The following is a 22,392-nucleotide window of genomic DNA, read 5'->3' as shown; positions in this document are numbered from 1 at the left end:
ATCTCAAAGGGGCTTGTAATCAGCTTAAAGGATAATACCACCATTATTGAGCTTTTCCTTATCTCCAGTGGCTAGTGATCTCCTGTATCCACCCAGATGTTTCACTTCGTCTCTGCACATTTGAATTAACTTATTTTATTGTTCCCATTGCCTTCTGGGTGCATCAAATGTGGAGACTTAATATTTTGTAGTTAACCAGCAGAGTGAATGCGAAGTAAATGAAAAATGAAAACCAGTCAGTGAGTGGAGTCTCCTTGACCCCCCACCATGAAAGATGTTTCAACATGACCTGAGGCCAGGTTGCTGTTTCACAATATACAATAATAAATGTGACAATAGATTTATTGACATTGATCGAATCAGTCCTGCATCGACATGCTTATAATGTATGGGGCTGACAGAATGAAAGGAATAACATTAATACTGTAATGAGCAGCTTTCAGACCAAACAGGTGAAACAGGGGACTACCTTAGCCTTGCCAATGTTTATAGTTCTATCTTGAGAAAATGAAGTGCCCAAAGAAAGGGCTGTCCGATGGCTTGATACAGCTGTAATAATATTCTTAATATATCCAACAAGTGAATGGTGATGCTTCCCTTCTCCACAGCGCTACATTGCCTAACTTCTGTGCCAACTTCTGTGGCTGTGCAGATTGCTACCTACTGTGGCAGGTATTATACCTGATACGTACGACATACAACCCAACTGATAAATCATTTTGTCCGTCTGATAGGGATCAGAAGATGCTCATATGAGCCATTTTCAAAGGCAATTATCTATTTGTTTGGAGGACTTGACAGCCTCTATTGGTAGCAACGTGCTGTTTATGTTTGTAGGGATTGAGCCCAAATTTTAACCGAGTAATTTTGGTATCAATGTAAATTCTCACTAGATCAGCTTTCTTTTGGCAGTCCGTTAGAGGAGTGTCACGTCTCCGGATTAATTGCCTGAATGATCAAAGAGCTGGCTATTGGAGAAACAGATTTTCTGGCAGGTGTTACAAATCAAACTGAGCTTCTACAGAACAGACCATATTGTCTGCATCTGTCCAGCATCTATAGCACTCCTTTTTTTCTTCTTGTCACCATAGAAGGCACACGTTATTTTTGAGCAGTAAGGGGGATTTTAACATGTCGTGTGAGTTGACACATAAGTCTGGCAGTATTCAGTGAGTCTTATAGGATTTGATAATTGTTAGAAAAATATGGGATATCAAAAAAAAAAAATATTTGTAAAGAGGCAAAATAGTGCTATTAACAACAGGTGCACCAGTGCTGCTAATAAGTCTCATTAGCACAGAGAGGTTGGATGTTGAGTGAAGACCAAGGAATGTTAATCAAGACTCATCATCTTTGATTTCAGGGAGAGCTCAGTATTAAAACTAATTGCAGACTGATGTTAATTGATTAATTTACATCTCCAAGAAATAAATGACTTCTACGTTTGCTCATTCAAACAGACTGTATAACCCATGAACATCATTTACATCCATCAGAATGTTTCCAACACTCCTGGCACTGCTGACCAAAAACCTTTTACAGTACAGAGAGAGACATACACCTGAGGCATGATCACAAATACTGTACAGTGATCAAAGGCTCCCCGTTGCCCTTGACTACTTATTGATCAGTCGTATTGGGTGTGCATGGCTGCACATTAAAGTGGTTTGAAGTGTTGACAGTTGGAGGCAGGGATGTGCTGTAAACTCTAATTGACCTAGTGTTTTATCTGCAGCATGCAGTTCACCTGCCCTTTTCAGGCTGGTTCATAATGTAAAATCACAGCATACATTAGTGCCATTAACATTTTATGAGGACAGAATTTCTGAAGAGGACCTAAAAAACAGAGGAGGTACAAATATTATGTGAGGCTGCTATACACCTGCATACATCACTGAAGCTGGGGCAGCTAAAGCCACACGAACAAACAGCGGAATATGAATTAAAAAGTATTTACAGTTCCTTTAAGAGTTCTATTAAAAGTTAGTGTGAGTGGAAAAGGTAAGCAGAGAGGCAAGCTATCCTTCAAGAACTGTCAGGGAGCCTCAGAGGGTTCTGGGAAACCTTCACAGTCCCCCCCCCCAAAAACCCTTTAAAGCGCCCTTAAAGCATCCTACTTATTTAGAGTACACTGAGGGGTGGTTTACTTAGAATATTTGAGCTCCAGGAATGTACGGCATGCCAAGTAGATATTGCTGGCAGAAAATATAGAAATACATTTCCTGCTTAATATTAAAACTGTCTTCTCCAGAGAATAAGACCTGCACTTTGAGCTAATATTTTGTTGCTTAAGGAAATCCCCAGAAATTCCCCCTTTTGGAGCTCAAAGGTAGATTATGTAAGGTTTATGTAAAATAGCACCCCCTGCAGGCACAGCAAAGAGTGACGAATTAAAATCTAAACCAAGACGGCCTCCCACTCTGTACTCTACATGTATGTAGAGGACACGCAAGAGGCTAAATTAATTTACCCAGACCAAAGTCTAGGACTGTCTCTGTCTTCACAAGTTAGTCTGCTGAACATATACACAGATAGTGTAGCAGAAGACCAGCTGTGGAGGTACAAGGCTACATGATGAGCATTGGTATGAAGCTACTTTAGCTAGCTAGGCCATAGCAACAAACTGCTGTCTGTCTGATATCAATCTGTATCATTGTGCCAGTAAAACTTGGGGATGAATTATACTGACTTTGGTGTTCTCTGAATTTTCATTTTCACATTATGTACAAATGGTAAGTTTAGCTTTTACTGTGTCATACAAAACACTTGTAGGCCGTGTTGAACTAGAGGCCATATTAATTAAGTGTTAACCTAGCCTAGCATCCTAACTTCATTACATGTTTCTTTGCTGTGATTGGTTGTAGCGTCCAGAGGCATTTGGTCTACATCCTTTGATAACTACATGTTACATGGGCATGAAAGAGAAACTGGGGGTGGAGGGTTCCAAGCTATTTTCCCCCCATGGGAAGCTCTAGCGCTTTAGTGGTTTTATCTGGCTCTAGTTCTTGAATTGCTGCTAATAATGGCACATGAATATTTCATGTTTGTGTTCAAGTTTAGATTATAGATCTTCTTATGTTGCCATCACAACTATAAGCCCATGAGTAAAGAGATAAAACTGTGACCACATGGTCGGATTATCCTCCGACCATTTTTATGCTGCTGCTGCTGCAGCTAAATAAGAGCCGATCAAAGGTGTGTGATGAGTCCATGTCCACAGAACTGGGTGAACAAGAAGAAGGTGCTTATCCAAAGGGATTACAGCAAAGCTTACACTCTGGAAAATGTGCTAGTTTGTTTGTTTGAAAAGTCAGAGACATTAAGAAAAAAGCAACTATTACACTGTAAGTATTATACTGTTTTTGATTATTGGTGTTGGTTATTATGTTCGGACAGTGGTGATTTGAAATGTGACTTCCTGCATGTTTGTAAATGTTTTTTGCTATTGATATTATGAGGGCTTACATTTAGTTAATCACATTAACTGGAGCTATTTAGAGAGTTAATTACTTTTCTAATTATTACCAACAGTGCAATTCTCATGTATTATTAACACAGTTTTAATATTTATGTGATCGATTATATTTCACAATTATCAACATCAGTGTTGTCCACTAGTGGCAGTAAATATTGGCCTATAAAGGAGGGAGGATTTATACACAAAAATTAACAAAGATTTTGGGGGATTTTCTTTGAGTAAAAAGTACACAGCATCGTCATTAAATGTTTTCATTTAAACAGAGCATTTAAACATTTAAAGGTCAAGAAAAGAGGAACAGGGATCTATAAAAAGGAGACATTTAAATATCACTTTGTCAAAACCAAGAAACACAAACACACTCTCTGTTCATGATGAATCATTTTGGAAGTGAAAGTAATGGGAGGTTAATATGTGAAAGGCATGGGTAAGACAGAAATGTGTAAAAAAACAAACAAACAAACAAAAAAAAACAGACGAGTATTTATATCTAAAGTTCTGGCCTTTAGGTTTCAGCTCAATCCTGTCTTGCCTGCTAAAGAAAATATGAGAGCTCTGGAGAAATCAAACGAGTGAAAATGTATCCTGTAACCTCTGCTTACAGTCCCGAAGCCATAAAACTAGGTCTGTTTGCACATTTTCTTGTGCTACAGAATGAAATAGGCATATTTGACATTTATGCAAAGTGCTCCATCTGAGCCGAGTAGGGGTTTGGAGAAGTTTGCAGAAGGTTTGGTGAAAGGTAAGGTGAAAAGTGTAGGCAGAAATATTAATTAAACTCTGAATGAGCTGAAGTGAAGGCTGGTGATAACATGTTCTTAGCATCAGATTTGCTTTGATCTTTGAAATTATTGAAAGTTTCACATCAGCTCCCTTTAGATTTGAGAATTTTGAATGCCAGGTGTGTTATCATTAAATTCAGTCAGTGTGACAAGAAAGCTAGACTTTCTATAAGTATACCTGTGGTTCCATAGTATTGTCTCAAATAAGTCTAGTCTACCCTTCAGTTTCAGATGTTTTTATATCTGTTGATGAATCACTTACTTATTTATTTATTTTTTTACATTTTTTACAAATCACTTTTACATTTTGGAATAACATAACAATAAGCAATAACTCAAGCAGGGTGTAATCCCTGGTAACTACATGTCTAACGGTTGCCTCCTTTCTTTTTTTCCTTTAATTTAGTTTTCAATATATTTAGACATTTTTTAGACATTTTTAAATAATAATAATAATAAATGTTTAATATTTAAGAATGTTGACAACCTAGTATTAGCATAATAAATGTTAAAATAATAATCTCGATTTTCCAAAGATTTTCATTTAAATAAATGTCTGTTACAATAAGTCACTATCTATCGCCGAATGAGGTAACACAATGGTGATTGAGCCTATGGCCCACTGATGAAAGCCTTTGCATTTGCAGTATTATGGACTGGGTGTTGCGAGTAAACAGTAATCTACTATGGCTGAACAAACAAAGAAAAGATGGATGACTACAGATACAACTTCAAAAATAAGTAAAAACCCAAAGAAAAGGAAACAAAGAGAACAAAACTGAAATCTTCGAGACTAGCGCTTTAACTTTCCATTGCTTCAACCTGAAAAAAATAAATATTATATAAAATGATGTCTGATACATTTAGAGCTTAAGGAATTTGTCATAAAAATCTATTTGTGAATCAACAGGCAATCAATCAGTTAATATTTTATTGATTGATCAATTGTGCATTTTTGGTAGTTTCCTTATTCTCTGTTAGTGCCAGGGAACTGAATAGCTTAATGATTTGATAGAGTGAACCATTAAGGTGAAGTTTAGGCTGTACAACAAAACAATAAGGGGATGCTCAAATACACTGTAACCTGATGCTTCCAATAACCTGAACGTGTGTCTGATCTGCTTGTGAGCAGTTGAAAGCAAGATATTTTTGATGAATCTGCAGGGAGTGATATAGAATATGTTACAATGAAAAAGAAATAATTATAATAAATAATAAGGTGCATGGATAATCTTATACAGTAAGCAAATAGGATGAATCGAGTTGTGATTGTATTGGAATGCTTACTCTAATTAAGCTAATCGAAAAAATAAATCTAAATGGTTATAATAAGTCTTTCCTTTATTAGGTTAACATTGATTATTTAAGTGTTTTTGATTGTAGAGCATTAATGTGTTTCTCCTGAATCATCCCAGACCTCTGCTGAGAGCCTCTCTGGTCCCCTTCAGTTCACCTGCCAGGCTCATCCCCTGCCGGATGATGCCTTCACCCTGCTGCTCCACCGTTCTTCCTCCTATTTAGATGCTTTGATAGCACTGTGAGGGTCATTTCTTTTTTTCTCCCTGTGCCTTTAACTGCAAAGTGCTGAGATAAGCTTTGGGCGATGACAGTAGATACCCCTGTGGTGCTCTGGATTACAGACTATCTTGCCCACAGGCTGTGGTTGGTACCCTCCAGGTGCCACCTCAGGGCCCCATCCTGTTATCTCTCATTCCTCTTCCCTTCTCTGATTTAGGCTTGACTTTTACCTATGTTAAAGACTGAGGGTTTTATATTAATGAGAACACGGACTACCTGAGGAAAGGTCTGTGTAGACTCATATTAGTCATCCAGGTAGTGAGATGTCAACCAGAGTCTAAAACAGTCCAGTGGACTGGCAATTAAATGGTTGAACTGCTTCATAAAGTCTGCTGTCAGATGAGATTTGTCCATATTTGTCTTCTTGGAGGCACTTCACCTCCTGATAAATGGGGACATGTTTTAGGGAGAGTCACTTTGTAACAGCAGGCAGCTGATGGTACAGTTCCACCTTAATGTACATATGTAGGAGAGAAATGACGAAGGATTTGCACCCCCTTGATTCTTTAAGCACTGAACAGTCAAGTTGCAGTTTTCACATGGTGTTTTAGCTGCAGTAAAATGAAACAAAACTGTTATTGCTTATGATAGACTTTATATGGCGCTTGAGGCACATAATTGCAAAGGTGGTGTTGGAGATGTATCCAAATAGCCGCTGCACATACAGTGTATCAACTCACAGTGAAACCATCTTCACCAAATGTCAGCAACGCCTGTCTTCCTCAGGAAACTCCAAGTCCACCAATTAGTCCTGGCAGCATTTTACAAATGTTACTTTGAATCTGTAATAACCTTCAACATAACAGCCTGGTTTGGGTCCCTATCTAACATCTATCGCAATCCACTAAAAAAAGTCATAACAATGAGCAGTAAAATGATTGGATTACCACTAATCAGCATTTACAACAGAAGGACTAAAGTAGTCCTAAAAGTAATAGTGAAGGATTACAAATAGCCTCGGACACCACACACACACACACACAAACACACACACACTACACGGCCAATACAGTCACCTCCCCTCAGGCCTGAGACACAGATCACTCACCTTAAGGACTCAGAGAACCATGTCAAGCTTTGTGTCCACATCCATCACACTCATGAACATGCGCTTTAACATCTTTTAAAATTACTTATTGCATATTCATTAAGTCTTATTTATTATGTTTGATTTATTATGTTAATTGCTCTGCGAATGTTGTATTAAATGTGTGTGTGGTATGTTGTTGGGTACGTGAACTGTAGACGCTTTTACACAATTGATGTTCCTAGCGGATAAATGTAGTTCTTTGAATTGAACTGAATTGATCACCTTTGCAGGGGAAACTGCATCAGAAACCTGTCGGGCTGAGAGCAGCTGTAAATTCTACTGCAACGGTACAGTATATGGGCTACATAGGAGTGAGGAAAAAGTAGGTTTGATTGGTGAGTGTGAGAGACAGATAGAGTGAGGAAGAAACTGTTCTCACTGTCTCAACTGTTCCACATTGAAAATACTTTAGTGAAAGCAGATAAGGACCTCTAATTAAGAAAATGAATTAATTAAATAGAGACATTATGTGCTCAACAAGACAGAAGAGCAGAAATGAGACAGTTATTTTTGGTGGTTCTGAGTTTTATTCCTCTGTCCCTTAAACACCCCCCTGTGATTATAGTGTCTATTTGTGATGATATATAGCCACTCCTGAACCTGTCAAAAAAATAGCCTTTACATTTAACCTGAAGCCTTAATTAATTTTTCTGTTAATTATGCTTTAAAAGCTATCTATGTGTTAGACGTTTGGCCTCTAAATGGAAAAATGACAGCGCTCAGTCATTATGCTCATTATGATCTTTTGGTTCAAACATCTCAAAATTGCATACAGCTGCATAATAATTGAAGCACTAATTACACTGGTACACATAGGTGTAACAATAAATTAGGGCTGCAACAACCAATCGATTAAATCGATTAAAATCGATGATTAAAACAGTTGCCAACAAATTTCCTCATCGATTAGTTGGGCCTATGTTGATGCATGGCCTGCGCTGTGAAAACGTCACTGGGGGCAGCCAGCCAATGCAGCGGCTTGTGTAGCTCACGTGATGAATTACAGGAAGTTAAAACATCTCCGGTCTCCTTTGGGATAAACATGAATTATTTTTCAATGAGGAGCATCCGTTTGTTGTACAGTGCTGATGATGTGGCCGCCTCCGGTGGATTAGTGTCCATTTACATGGACAAACGCACGATTACAGTTTCTAACCTTTAAAAACAAATGTAACAGACGGAAACTCCATTTTTTTTCTATTTTCTCTCCTCTCCATTTTGTGATGGGCCCATACCCGGGCCGCTGATAAAGCAGCGGAGGACAGTGTACCGTGGCAGTAAAGCTGTTAATAAGCTAGCGCCACGGGTAAAGCTAATTTAACGCTAACTCTTGATAAAGCTAATGCTCAGCTTCATTAAACATCACAACACGGAGAGAAAACTGATGGACAGTATTTCTGTCCGTCACGTTGTGTTTAAATTAATTTGTAATTGTGCGTTTGTCCGTCAGAACGGACACTAATCTATCGCTAATTAGCTGACATTCGGTCGGACAGACACTGGAGTATAGCATAACGTTATGGAGTTTTTAAATACTACATGCCATTAGTCAGAGATGGACTACAGTGAATCGTTTAGTTATTCACAACAGAAACACATCTGATTAAATATATATTGGTTTGTTACATTTCCCTATTATACTCAGTTCATGGCCTTCCTTTTTCATTATAGTGGCATTGTCTGTACTTTCCTTTTTCATGTGACATAATTAAGTAAATCAACAAGATATTAATTGAGTTACATAATCGATATATTGACATTGCATTGTACAGGAAAACAAGATATAATATTTTTTGAGTTTTGAATATAATGCTAATACTAAATTAATCGATTAATTGTAGAAATAATTGACAGATTATCCAAATAGTTGCAGCCCTACAATGAATGCATGTTTAAAAAGTATTTTCAGGGAGAACAGGACTCTCCAGGCAGAAACGCTCTTCATTGTGTCCATTTGAGGCCATTTTTGATGTGTCAGGAGTTTGAGTAAATAGCACCTGGAAAGGATTTGTAAAATCCATATGTGTAAGCAAAAAATGGCTTTAGGAAAAAGTGATGATGTGTGAGCTTGTTTGGTTTGGAGAAACATCTTATATTTTGTTTGCCATCAGTATTCAGCTGCATGCTGCATGTATTGATTTGTTTGTGTGTGTCACATCCTCATTATTGATAGTTCTCTGTCATGAAGTTATGGATTACTAATAATTTAGATTATGAAAAGAAAATTATCATTTACATTCATGTGTGCACACTAGCGGCCACTGCTGATGAATCCCTTAATCTATTTAACTGATATATTTAATTGATCACTGGTGACTCAAAGAATGTAAAACAAAACAGACATGCAAAGAAGTTTCAGTTGACCACACACATTGTGCTCAAATGCATTTTTGAGGTAAACAGTAAATAGACTGCACTTACAGTGTACCGACCACTCAGAGCACTGTACACTACTGTCACTTTCACCAGGCTGCCATGCAAAGTTGCAGGCTGCTCATCAGTACTAATTAATCACACTCATACACCTATGGCTCCAATTTGGGGTTCAGTGTCTTGCCCATGTCAACATGTGGAGTGCAGGGGCTGGGAATCAAACCGCCAACTGACTGATTCTGAGCCACAGCCGCCTCTGGGGTGCTTGTTATTTATGTAAATACTTTCATTTTACATTACTTTTTACTTTTAGTCCACCATATTTTGAAGGAAAATAGTGCATCTTTAAATCAACTACATTTATTTGATAGTGATGATGCCAAATCCATTTGTATCCAGATTGATTTCAGAAAGACCTGACAGAAACACATGAAATGTGATTTACATTTCCAAGCAACATTCTGAAGTGGTTTAAAATGTGTCTCGGTCTGGACCCTCTGGGAGCTTAAATCACACTGATGTGTGTGTTTGCTTCACTCACTACGTTACAAACAACACCTGCATCAAATCTAGAGCGACAAAGTCCATTTGAGCAGCATCTTTGTGTGAGTGGTGAACTGACTGAAATTTGGTTCGATTTGACATGTCACTTGTTCAGAGGTCAATTTGACACATTTCTCATGCTTCCGTGTTGGAAAGAAGTGCCACCAATGTGCCTACTAAATGATCCCTGCGTCCTTACCACAGCAACCCATGCAGATAGGCTGCTGATATCTGATCTGATCACTTGCAAATTACAATGAGAGCAATCCAACCTAAATATCTGAATTTAGAAACATATCTGATTTGCCTGCAATTTAAACAAGCTTGTATCGACAGCCAGAGCCTGAATAGGCTGGGAACACCAGGCCCAACATACAGAGAGCATTTCACTTGTAGGCGAGTGACATATAGATTGTGTGAATTTAAAAAAAAACTTTGAAGTTAGTCAATTCATATCAGGCCAAAACTAAACTTTGATATAGCGATTGTTTTATAACTTAGTGAGAAAGTCCACTTTAACTTTAACAACACTGTAAAATAGCAAGTGAACTTGGATATTCTGTGCCTTAAAGTCGAGCTGAAACGGCATTTCGAGAGTATCTAGCTTCCGTATCGTGGCGTATTTCCGAGTGAAACAGGACGTGCATGCGGTACATATCATTAGAGGGATTTGATTTGATCGCTGAGAAGTGGGCATAGACAGACGTTCTCCACAGCGCAGTAGCTAGCTAACTGACTAAGTGTTCTTGGTGCTCTGCGGCTGAATGTTGCAGATTGATTGGTTGAAATTGTTTGGTGCTAACTTACGTAAGCACGCGTGAAATTTAGTTTTACAGAAAGAAAAAATTGTCTGATTTTGATATAAGAATACGAAGTAATGGATTTGTATTTTTTTTGGCCTATATTGTCAAATAGATGCACAATATTACCAATGGATGTGATCTAAAAGGATTAAAATGACATTTTTCATTTCACAACACACAAACATAGATCAGGAGTCTCAATCTGACAGTTAATTTTCATTCCAAATTATTTATTTAAGCAGACTAAATAGTTAATTAGATTAATAAAGCAAATTCAATACTAAATTCAGATCTGATAAAATGGTATTGAAACCCAACCCCTTATTGCAACGCCTCAAGAATTAGCAGTTGTTTATGCTGTTGAAAAATGCATTCCTTTGTTCGGTATTACTTGAAATTCTTTAAGAATCTCTTCCACAAGTGCACCTTAATCTGTGCCATAGTTCTAAGCAAATGTTAAAAAAATTGGTGAAATCCTTTACAGACATTACTGGGATAAATGTGAGATGTCACTGCAGTCGCTCAGAGTAGTATACAGAGGAGGAAAAGATGTACTGTGCCCTGACTTGTGCTGGTCGATAAAGGTCAATAATGTCATATTGGGTGTTAATGCACTGTTCATTAGACCCTGACTAACACATTTTTTCTACTAACTGACACAGACAGATTCCACCACTTACTGAGGCCAGCACTGCCAGCATGCTGGGATAAAACAAACTAGCTGTTAGTTGAGTTCTGACACAGCCAGAAGGCTACGAATCCATCCAACAGTCCACATGGTGGCCCGGTCCTGACTACTTCGGTTGGGGGGGTTACATTATTAACAACCTGCAGTGGTCCGATAACACTGTGGCAATAGATTAGACAGGGCAGAGCTGGCTGTTCTTCCCAGGGAGGTTCAGTTTTTAATGCAGCCTGTCTTAATCCCACACACTGTAACTTAAAGTCTGCCAGAAAAAGGTCCCTCTGTTCCCAGCGTATAGGCTGCGTGGATGTGTAAAGTTCTGAAACTTAAAAAAAAACTTTTTGCAGTCCTTTTGATGTAGCACATTTTGAATGGGGGTATAAAAAAGAGCCAAAAAAGAGAAATTTTAACATGGTTCCTCAAGACATATACTACATATTTATAACTCTATTAACCTTGGTGTGGTCTTCATCAATTTGTCCAGGGAACCAGTATGATATGTAGTAACACTGTTAGAAATGTTCTCCTCCCACACAAGCCTCTTCGCTTCTCTCCCTCTTCCCTTCCTTCTTACTGGCACACAACATTATCTCAGCAGAGACGAGGAAGCTTCTGAACAGCAGAGACTCGACCAAAAATTCTAGTGAGCAGCACGCAAAGTTCTCTGACTGATTTGGTATGAATGTGAGCCAATTAAGATGTATTTCTTCCTTCTTTTCCTCAAACACATGAGGATTTATTTTTAGTACCAGCTTTTACTTGATAATTTAATTTGTGATCGACAACTTTTTTTGTTCATTTTTTGCTCCTAGAGAAAAGCACAGATATCAGAAATATAGCAAACTGTCTATAGGCAAAGGTTCATTAATAAGCGTTTTTTCTTTTTTTCTTACTTAAGTTTTGAAGTCAATACTAGTATTGATTTTTGACTGACAAAATGTCATAATGATTTGTATCCCAAAAGTAGTTATAATATTCATATTTGATAATAAGATGCAACAATTTACAGTTGCAGCATCAACTTGTCGCTTTGCGGTGGACAAACAGAGATACTGTTTTTATATTCCCTCAAACATATTGTTGACATGCATAATTTGACATAATGATTTGTCTGGTTGAATGGTCTCGCTCAAGAATAAAATACAGTTTCAGATAAAGAGTGTAGGTGAGACACGTGTCAGAACTGATCCATATACACCAGCTAACCAAATCAATGTGCTAAAGAGTGGCAGAAATCTGCAGAGAAACGTAGGGTATGGTTTTTGATTCCCACTTTGGCAGAATTAGAAATACAGATTGGGTATCAATGTACAAGATCAAGTGTCTTAAGCCATGCTAATGGCCGTCTGAAGTGGCAGTGTTTAAAGCTAAATGCTACCTTCAGTTTGCTTACACCTTCATGTAACATGTAAATGTTGAAAAGCCATGGCTATATAGTCAATATTTCATCCTGGATCAGTTTTGAACGTAGAAATCAAAAGCAGAATCAGTAATCCCCTGTTTTATTTGCAATTTCTAAAGGAAATCATAAACATAAATTATTATAGCTCAGATGTTTTCCTCACTTAAGGCATTGCCTTTCACTGCAGCGCTACCAATAGACTGTGAGAGGAGATTGGGATCATTGGGGGCAGGGAGTCTTTGTTCCAGAAAAGAGCACAAGCTAGAAGGAGAGCTGTGAAAGCCTGAAATGTCAACACTCGGACACATATTGTGGTGTATTCTATTTGTGTCACTGTTATTGACCAATGACAATATCAACTCCCTACAGATATACTGTAATACGGTCACTGGCTGATTGAGCTGTCAGATGGAGGAACAGTGTCAGTGCTTATAGCTAAACAACAAAAAAAGGTGCTTCAGTCCATGAGCTTTTTCGGAGCGTCCTTCTCTGTGGTCAGGCTGTGGGTTCACTTAGACACAAAAAAAATTTGAGTGAAGGATTTATAAAAAAAAATCATTGTCATGTTTAAAGTCAACCATCATTCAGTGTGATTCAATTTCTAGGTCAAAGTCAAACACTTTGTAACATCAGCTAGACCTTCAAATGCTTCATTTTCATCCTACTATGAGGTTATCACACAACTTTCTGCTGTGCTGCAGAACCGAACATAAACATAGGTTCTTTAAAGTTCCTGAACACACAAACAATGCTGTTGATCCCCAGAGACGACATCATGCTTTTTGTGTACTTCTTGACAGAAGTGGATTTTTTCCAAATGCAGAAGTGGATCTGGAACAAGATCAGAGACGGACTAAACTTCTCAGTGGATCTGACTGACACTGCTGGATAAATCTTTTAATACAGAAAACAATGCCCTGTTGATGAACCATAGTTACAGATCTAATAAGCTACCTGATGTCAGAAATGAAATAAAGAGAGCGTGCTTGTGCCATGCAGGAAGGCTTGCGCTTGGAAACATGTTTACTAGTTGTGTGCCAAATCCCTGCAATCCTTGGAGGACTCTCTCCACACTATAAGCGTTCATGTAGTGATGTGTTTTCATCCGTCGTTAACATGCTGCCATGCCTCTTGATACCTTTCGTGGCTCATATTTTCATATCGACGTACTGAAGAAAATGTATCTATCTCATATAAAACTGCTGTGATAAACCTCCAATACTCAAATACCCTGAACATAAGGAATCATCTACCATTACGTTAGACATCTTTATGTTGCCAAAGTGGAAATGGACTTGATTATTTCATTCCAGTCCTCCAACACCTTCCACACTGCTGATGATTAATGGGACAGACATCCCTGTTTGGATGTAGAACTTACCTGACAAAACACATTAATAACAAGGCCTGTTTTCTCTTCCTGGCTGCATCGAGCTTTCAGTGCAAGTGCAGGAAAGCATTTGTCTGCATGCAAAATGGCCTTATCAAAACTTAGAGATAAAAACAGAGAAAACTGTTAAAAAATCACCAGCATCGTGGGAACACATACTCTGTGTCAACACAGCGCAAATGGACTACCCATTTCATTCCATCAGAGGCCTCCAAGTCTTTGGTTTTGTTAATGATTAATGGGACAGTCGGTTCATTTTGGATGGAGAATTTGCTTGACAACACACAATCAATATTCAGAGCTGCTTTACATTCTGTCCACCTTGCTATCAGTGGGAGTGCAGGAAGAAACATTTGACTGCATGCAAAATGGTTGGAGATTTTCAATTCGAGACAAAACATCAAAACCAATTTTCAGGGGAGGCTGGAGCAGCAGCTACCTTTACCAGAGTCTGGTTTTATTACATCTGGCCCTTTGCTATCTGAAAATCTGAGCTGGAAAAAGGAATTGTTTTTTTTTACAAAAAGTGCCCCTCTACCTTATATCATGTGTGGGTTTATGCATTTGTTGGTTTTATTACCATATTCATGTATTTTGTTTCATCTTTTGTGCCTGTCTCTATGTGGCACAGAGCAGGGCTTGACAATGTAAGGGATATATATCTAACTGCAGTTTCAGGGTGATATCTCAAATTCATTTTCAATATTGTTTTATGAATTAAATAAAGGGACTGTAATTGTGGTCAATGTTGTAGTGGGCAACACATATAAACATGATATTTGTACACAATCAAATACATGTAGTCAGACATATAAATCATTAACGTAAACCCCCAACATTATATATAGCACAAATAACCATTTATAGCTAGCATAATTACATTATTGTATATGTTAATATTCAAATTTAGATGAAGTGGTGTAACATTTATTTATAACAATCAGCAACATATTCACCAAGTTATAATGATGATTACTAAGAGACATAGTAAGTCACATCTGAAAATGATAACACTAGCAGCTTGACAGTAAGATTCCAAAAACTCCTTCATCACCTGTCATTTGCACTCGCCAACTGTGTTAGCCACCCGTTAGCTAGTCTTAAATAGACGTGAGACACCATCTAGGTCTTTAAGAAACATTTGCCACTCTTTTTCACCCAACAAAATGACCCACATTTTTCAAACATCTAAAATGATCTCAACTACAAAAGTTGTTGTTACAGAGTTGTTAAATGTGCTTGCAGACGTATTTGTTATGACTGGAAAAATCCAAATATGCTTATTTACAATTCACGTACACCCTATAAGACACTAATATTAAATTTAATAGCAGCTCTCGTGTTTTAAAAGGTTATCTTGTTATTAAGATGACTTATGCACAGGGCTGTGTCTCAGGAGATGGAGCGTGTTTTCCACTTAGCTGGAGATTGGCAGTTCAATCCCTGGCTCCCTCAGTCTGGATGTGGAAATGTCCTTGGAAAGGATAGTGAACCCCAAATTACTCTCTAAAGCCCTTTTCTCACAGGACTAGTGTTACCAGGAACTCTTGTAAAATTGGTACTAATGCGTTGGTTGTCTGTTTTATTAATTACCGTAATTTGTGAGTAATCTATTTCTCAAAACACAGAGGTCAATTTATAATATTACTCATGAATTGGCAAATTGGCATCTTGGTATTTTGGGGTCATTTTCTCTGCCATTTCCCCTCAAATGATAATCATGGGAATTATAAATGAAATGTTTCAACCACATTTTAGGGGAAATTCCGGCACCTCTCGCTAAAGTGTATGGACAGAAAGTCACAGAACGAGTCAGCTCCAATCCATCAGAGGAGTGAAATCTCAAAATGATAGGATAGATGACATGTGGCAGCATGTGGTAAGAAATGTTTTCCATCTTTCAGTGGCTCAACAGTTCTTATGGGGTGGCCTGCTAACAGTAATGTTAGGAAGTGAATGTTATGCAGAACCTTGACATCAGGTCTAAGAGATAATGTCAATAAATCTGAGGAAAATAGAGTCTTGGCTTCTCCTGTGCGAATTAAACACAGACATGGTGGGTCAATATTTAAATTACATGAGGTCCCCAGGTAATAGTCTATACTGTGTGAATAGAGGTTACGGCTGTGCCATTGCTGTGCGAGTGGGTGTGATTGAGAATTCCATCAGAATCTAATAAACAGGCGCCTTGCAGTGCAGCATCAATCATCAGTGAAAATGTGTTTTAATGGGTGAATGTTGACATGTGTAAAGTGATGTAAGTGGTTGGAAGACAAGAAATGCAGTAAATAAATGCAGTCCATTCACCATTCATCACTCAGCCCGAGCATATGCAATAAATCAGTATGTAAGTAAGTAAGTTTCCATACAGTACATGGATTATATCTAAACAGCATTAACTACATGTTTAATGATAGATTAGCACACATTTTAGCCTGGATATTAGTATTAGATTGTAATCCTCACTGGCTCACTGATGGACCAGTCAATACAAACTAGTGATGTGTACAACCTGAGGAATTTTAAATTCTAGTGAGATGCCACAGATCCAGATATACCAAACATGTCAGATTGAATTTGGGGGTTTGTGAATATTTTCTCTAGATGGAATGGAGCAGCATAAAAAAAACATTGGGTCTGAGGTTTGAATGTATCCCTCAGTGTAAACAGCATATAGCTAAAAAAAATAGAACAAGATAATACAGTATCTACACTATATGACACTGCCAGACACGATGGATTGAGATGTTATTGTCCTAAATGAAAGCTACAGAAGAGTAAAACGGAAAGGCTTTTAAAATGGTGAGTCAGAGCTCGTGGAATTGCTCGGAATTAGAGCGTGAATGTTCATCTCAGACTGCAGTGCTTTCTGCTCGTGTTCAGTGACACCATCCTGAAGTGAATAAGGCTGGCTCACAGAGGGTTAACACACCGGGGAAACTTTATTGCTCCAGGCAACTACAGGTATAGGTGTGAAGGACATGACGAATAAGAGGCTGCAGTAATCAGTGGAAATGCAATAAGAGAATGTCAAAGTGGTGAATAATACAATTTTGCTATAATAAAATTTGAGCTATAATAAACTGCTGAGCCAGGGCAATGCATAAAGGTCAATTAGAGTTAATAACAGTAAACCTAAGAGCAACAAGGACATAAAAGAAGCAGGGGAGGACGTAAATGGAAAGCCCAGTAATGAATACCTGCTGCCATGTAGCACTGTGGCAATTACCACAAGAGGACAATCTCACAGAAGGCAATTCTTTCCCCTCATGACAGCCTGTCGGATCATTAAAGAAAAAAAGATATCAAAAGATCAAGACTGCCTAAAAGCTCATCAAATGTGCGATTGAAAGGTCAGCCACATACAGGTATTCTGGTATTCTGGTTGCAGCCTTGTTTTTTTTAGCTAATAATAGAAGAGCCGTTTAGGTTTGTTAGGTGGAATGTCCATTTGAATTACACACCATTTCTGTTGGTTTAAATGCTGCCCGGAACAATTTTTTTGTTTGATTATGAAGGAACCTACCCCTGTTATGTTAGTCATGTTTAAACTGGGCTCTGCTTTTGTTTGTTTTGACAGCAAATCAATCATCAGCAAAACTAACAATCTGCTTGTCTGAAATTTAATACTTTGCAATTGTTCCATCATGTCTACAGCACCGAAGCCCATAAACTCTATATGGTGCACAAACTACTTTATATCCAGATATGATTAAACAAAAATCATCTGCAGCTTTAAACACATTCTGTGGATGAATATTCATTGATTGGTGTATGTGTGAGAAACAAAAAAAACAGCAGTGTCTGTTCATCATAATAAAGAAACATGTCACCCAGTGTAACCTGCTTCATCTCTGCATGTTGCTCATTGTGATTGTTGCCAGACAAGCATTGTCATCCAGGTCAGATTACCACTGTGCATAATTAAAGCATCACAAGCTTGACTGTAGACAGTTAGTTTGCTCGTTTTTAATACCATAGGACCTCTGTGGAGCAGAGGAAAAGGCTTTGATACAGAGACAATACTTATTAGTGTGATCATTTAATTGTTGAGCTTGGTCTTCTTATGGGAATTGTTGACAATCACTAGCTTAATCCTTTAATAAATAACCAAGCTAGAGAATCTGCAGTGGTCTTTAGCTTTAATCTGAATTAAATTGGAGCAAATGGTCACTTTTGAATGTCAATGTTTGATGAAAAAGTGTTTGTTTTCTCTAGTGACCTGTGTGAGCATGCTAGTCACATACACAAATCAGGACGTGTAAACATCAATAGCTAGAAAAGCACACCATGCCAGTTTAAAAATGTATAAATAACACATGGCTGCTGGGCAAAAATAAAACCTCTAACCTTCAAAATGTCAGCAGCTAGATAAACGGCTGCATTTTAAATTTGACCACTCTGCAGCTCCTGTTCTGTCCTCTGGATTTTTAAAGGTTTCATGAAACCAGGCGCCACACGCTGTTCACAGCCATCTGAGAACCAACCCTCAGATGAAGCATAAAACACACCATCCACCTTCCATTTAATTACATACTTCTAAAAAACAGACCCAGTATTATTTTATATTTGTGAACCTACTTCAGAACCATCCTCCATTCATTTAAATCCTGTGAGAACTAAGACCTTGGTCACATCTTTCAATCTTTCAAATACCCATATGATCCTCTTTATGTGCTTGAGCAAGAAACATAACCATGCCTCCCTTTTTTATCAGTATAAAGCACTGACTGAAAGTCAATATCTGTGAAAATGAAACACTCTCCACCAAAGCCAGAGACTAGAGCGTGAAGACTCAGATGTGATGCCATCAAATGTAAAATCTGGAGCTTTTTTCATTTTGTATTCTCTGAGTGATATTATTAGTTATGGAGAGGAAATTTCACAGAAAATCCCGCTGGGTATCTTCTGTGTTGCCTTTAACATCTCTTTTATTGATCCCGGCTGGTGCGGTTTCAGATATTGAATGTTGATGACAGCAGAGATTCAAGTTAATTTATTCACTGTGGCATAATGTGGTGCATATTAAGAAATGTGCCTTTTAGGCTTCTGTATTTCTTTTTTTTTTCATTCAGTTTCCTCTTTAGGTCATGTACAGGTTTTAGCCTCCTCATTCCTCATTCATTTCACAAGGCTGTTGAACTGCCTATATGCTTTTGCAGAGTACGCAATTGGCAATCAAATACATGCATGGATATATTCCTGGATGATTAACTTGTATGAAGGCTGTATTTGTACTGTTGACAAAAAAAATAAAATAAATAATAAAATAAAAGAAGAGGAGAAAAATAATTTTGTGAATTCTAGGCCAAAAAACGTTTTCCAAACAGGATTACAATGTTACAATTTCATTTAGCGGATGCTTTTGTCCAAAGCGACGTACATCTGATGGGTTAAGCAGAGATCAAGACAGGAGGGAACAAAGTCATTAAGTGCCAACAAACAGCTTCAGTGCGATCGGACACTGGTGCAGACCGTGCACAGGGTGTTTTTTTTTTTTTTCAACAACATCCTCAATGTCAGCATCATCAATAGCATCAATATCATTAAGTGCAGAGGTGGTCATGGAAGAGCTGGGTCTTTAGTTTCTTCTTAAAGGTGGAAAGGGACTCTGCGGACCGAATGGAGTTTGGGAGCTTGTTCCACCACCTGGGGACTACTGAGGAGAAGAGTCTAGTTAGCGACTAATGGCCCTGTTATGATGGGAGTACCAGGCGCCTTTCATTGGCAGAGCGTAGTGGGCGGGACAGAGCCCCTGGATGAGGGCGTTCAGGTAGGCTGGAGCCGTTTTTGTTGCTGTTTTGTAAGCAAGCAACAACGCTTTGAATTTGATGCGAGCGGCAACTGGGAGGTTCCGGGCCGACTTAGTGGGTATGAGTTCAGTTTGTCCAAGCTGGATATTGATCTGTGGTTGCACAGAGGAACTGGTTGGGATGACAAGGAGCTCAGTCTTAGACCGCTGTGAAGTGACGAGCCTTGAATTCAACAATCTGTTACCCAAACTGGATTTCCTGAATCATATTTCATCACCTCCCGATGACTGACACAACATGCCGCCATACATGCATTCACTCATTAAGGCATGACAGAAAGAGTATGGGCCACAATGATCACCAGATATTTGGCACCTGTGTGTGTGAGGGAGGTTTTTATTTTCACCTCTTCTGCCTGCAACAAATCTTTTTTATATACTGATCTTACATGAGAAGATTATCCCAGGCACATAAAACGGGCTCATGCGTGTGCTTTGTGGTTTATTGGTGATTTTAGCGACCAAGCCTTGTATTTAATTTCTATCTGTGCATATTTAACCTTGTGCCTCTGAAGCTTTTACCATTAATATTACAACATTCAATTCAGTCTCGGGCCATATTAGGGATAGCAAAATTGCTGTCATGACTTTAAAGTTAAAGTGACTCAGGCGCTTATTCAGACATGCCATGTTAAATTACCATCACATTAACGTAATGAGGTGCATGTCTGTGTCAAGTGTCAAGGTTACGTCTTGATGATAAACTCCAACTGTGAGTCTCGGTTCAACTCGGTAAACACACTCTCCCAGCTCAGCAGAAATACCTTTCTCAAGTATATAACACATAGGAGTCCTTGATGCTGCAGAATTTTGATTTCTCGAAACGCTCAGAAGTAGCAGAGGTAAGCTGGGGAGGAAAACAATTTCCACACAACACATACTGAAAACACTTTACTGTAACTACACCCTGCAAAGTTGATGACTTCTCAAAACTGAAGATTAGAGTGAAAATCACAGCTCACACACTGCTGCTTTCCACCCCCTCTCTTTCTTCCTCTCTCCCCCCTCCTCTGAAGTGTGAACAGACGCTTCGCTGTCTCAGCTTAGCGAACTTTGATCAACACAAGGTTGCCAAGCTTCAGTCGGACAAGGTCAGAGGAATGAGATGATGGCCGGTGTGTTGTCAAAAGTGGGGAGTTGCCACCTGTTTGAGAATATATTCCACTTGCTCTCCCGTCTAGCTGGACCCCTATGTCAAAGGGCTTCAAACTGAGTGGAGTCAACAGCCTGCTTTATAGAAGTAGGCTTCATTGAAGTGTCCATTATAAAAGTCCCCAGGTATCCTTGTCAAACTTATAGCCTTACTTGCTGCCTTAGACAATAACCAACCTTGGGCTGTATGCAAATCCGCATTCTACTGTGAGTTATGGAGCTCTGAACAGCCGACGGGATCACTTCTAAGCCTTCCTGTGCATTGGCCTGTGTCAGTGCTACTGATAAACGGCTGTACAGTTTGTTTTTCTGCTCTGATAGGGAGAATGGAATCAACAGAAAAGCTGTGTCGCTGTGTAGTCTTTCTCAGCGGGTCTAATACCCAATCCTCTTTGCTTCCCTCCAGGGTGGAATTTGAATGACCTGATCAATTTCTAATCAGGAAAAAACCCAAAGCCTTTCTCTCGTTGTAATGGAGTTTCACACAAATCTTCTATATGGAGAGCTCCCTCAGAAATGGTGCAGAGCAAAGGGCAGGTAGCCTGTTTCCCTGGGTTCATTTTTCAGATATATCTCTCATGTGTGCGGCAATGATAGCGCTTTATCTCCAACGTGGATCTGAGGTGAGCTAAATATAGCTGTATTTGTGGAATCCTAAACACGGCTGCATATCAGAATGACACCCAGGACCTGTTTTAAGGCAGGGGTGGCCTTTTCATGTCGGAAATGGAACCCCGGGAGGTCTGCCTGCTTTGTCGATTATGAAAAGCCGGGTTCTGAAAAAAAAATCCTCTTCTCATTTTTATTCTGGGAATTCTGTCACCAGCAAGGTTCCCGCTGACTGCATAGGCTTCATGGTAGCATGGAACATGGTTTATGTGAGTAGTTCCTAACCCTTTTTGTCAGATATATTCCTGCTGTCCTGTCAGATGAAATGAAGTACATGGCACCCTTCATGTTTCCAATGTGTTCATTTGAACTGATTTTGATCCGACTGAACTACACTACAATTGTCAGTGTTAAGTTTGAAGTAGTTAAATTTACCTTTTATGCTCAGAAGCTGGATGTTTCTTTTGGCTATTTCAAACCAAAAACTGTACAAAAGTAGTGGATGAAGCCACCATGATGTCCCTGTTTGGTTTTTGAACATCCCTTTTGGAGCCTTGAGTTGGTATTTAGGCCATTGCCGTCTTATTTAAAAAAAAAAAAATTATTTGACCAGATATGACTATGTATGCCTCCAGTTATTGACGTGTTCTTAACCGTGGAGTTTGAGGGTGATTAAGGTTGCTGTCTGTCGGTTC

The sequence above is a fragment of the Semicossyphus pulcher genome, unplaced genomic scaffold (genome assembly GCF_022749685.1).
Source record: "Semicossyphus pulcher isolate SPU_LCO1_2020_fin unplaced genomic scaffold, fSemPul1.0.p SCAF_5, whole genome shotgun sequence".
NCBI classification, from domain to species: domain Eukaryota; kingdom Metazoa; phylum Chordata; class Actinopteri; order Labriformes; family Labridae; genus Semicossyphus; species Semicossyphus pulcher.
The sequence above is the reverse complement of the archived record's forward strand: the minus strand, read 5'-3'. Positions refer to the sequence as shown.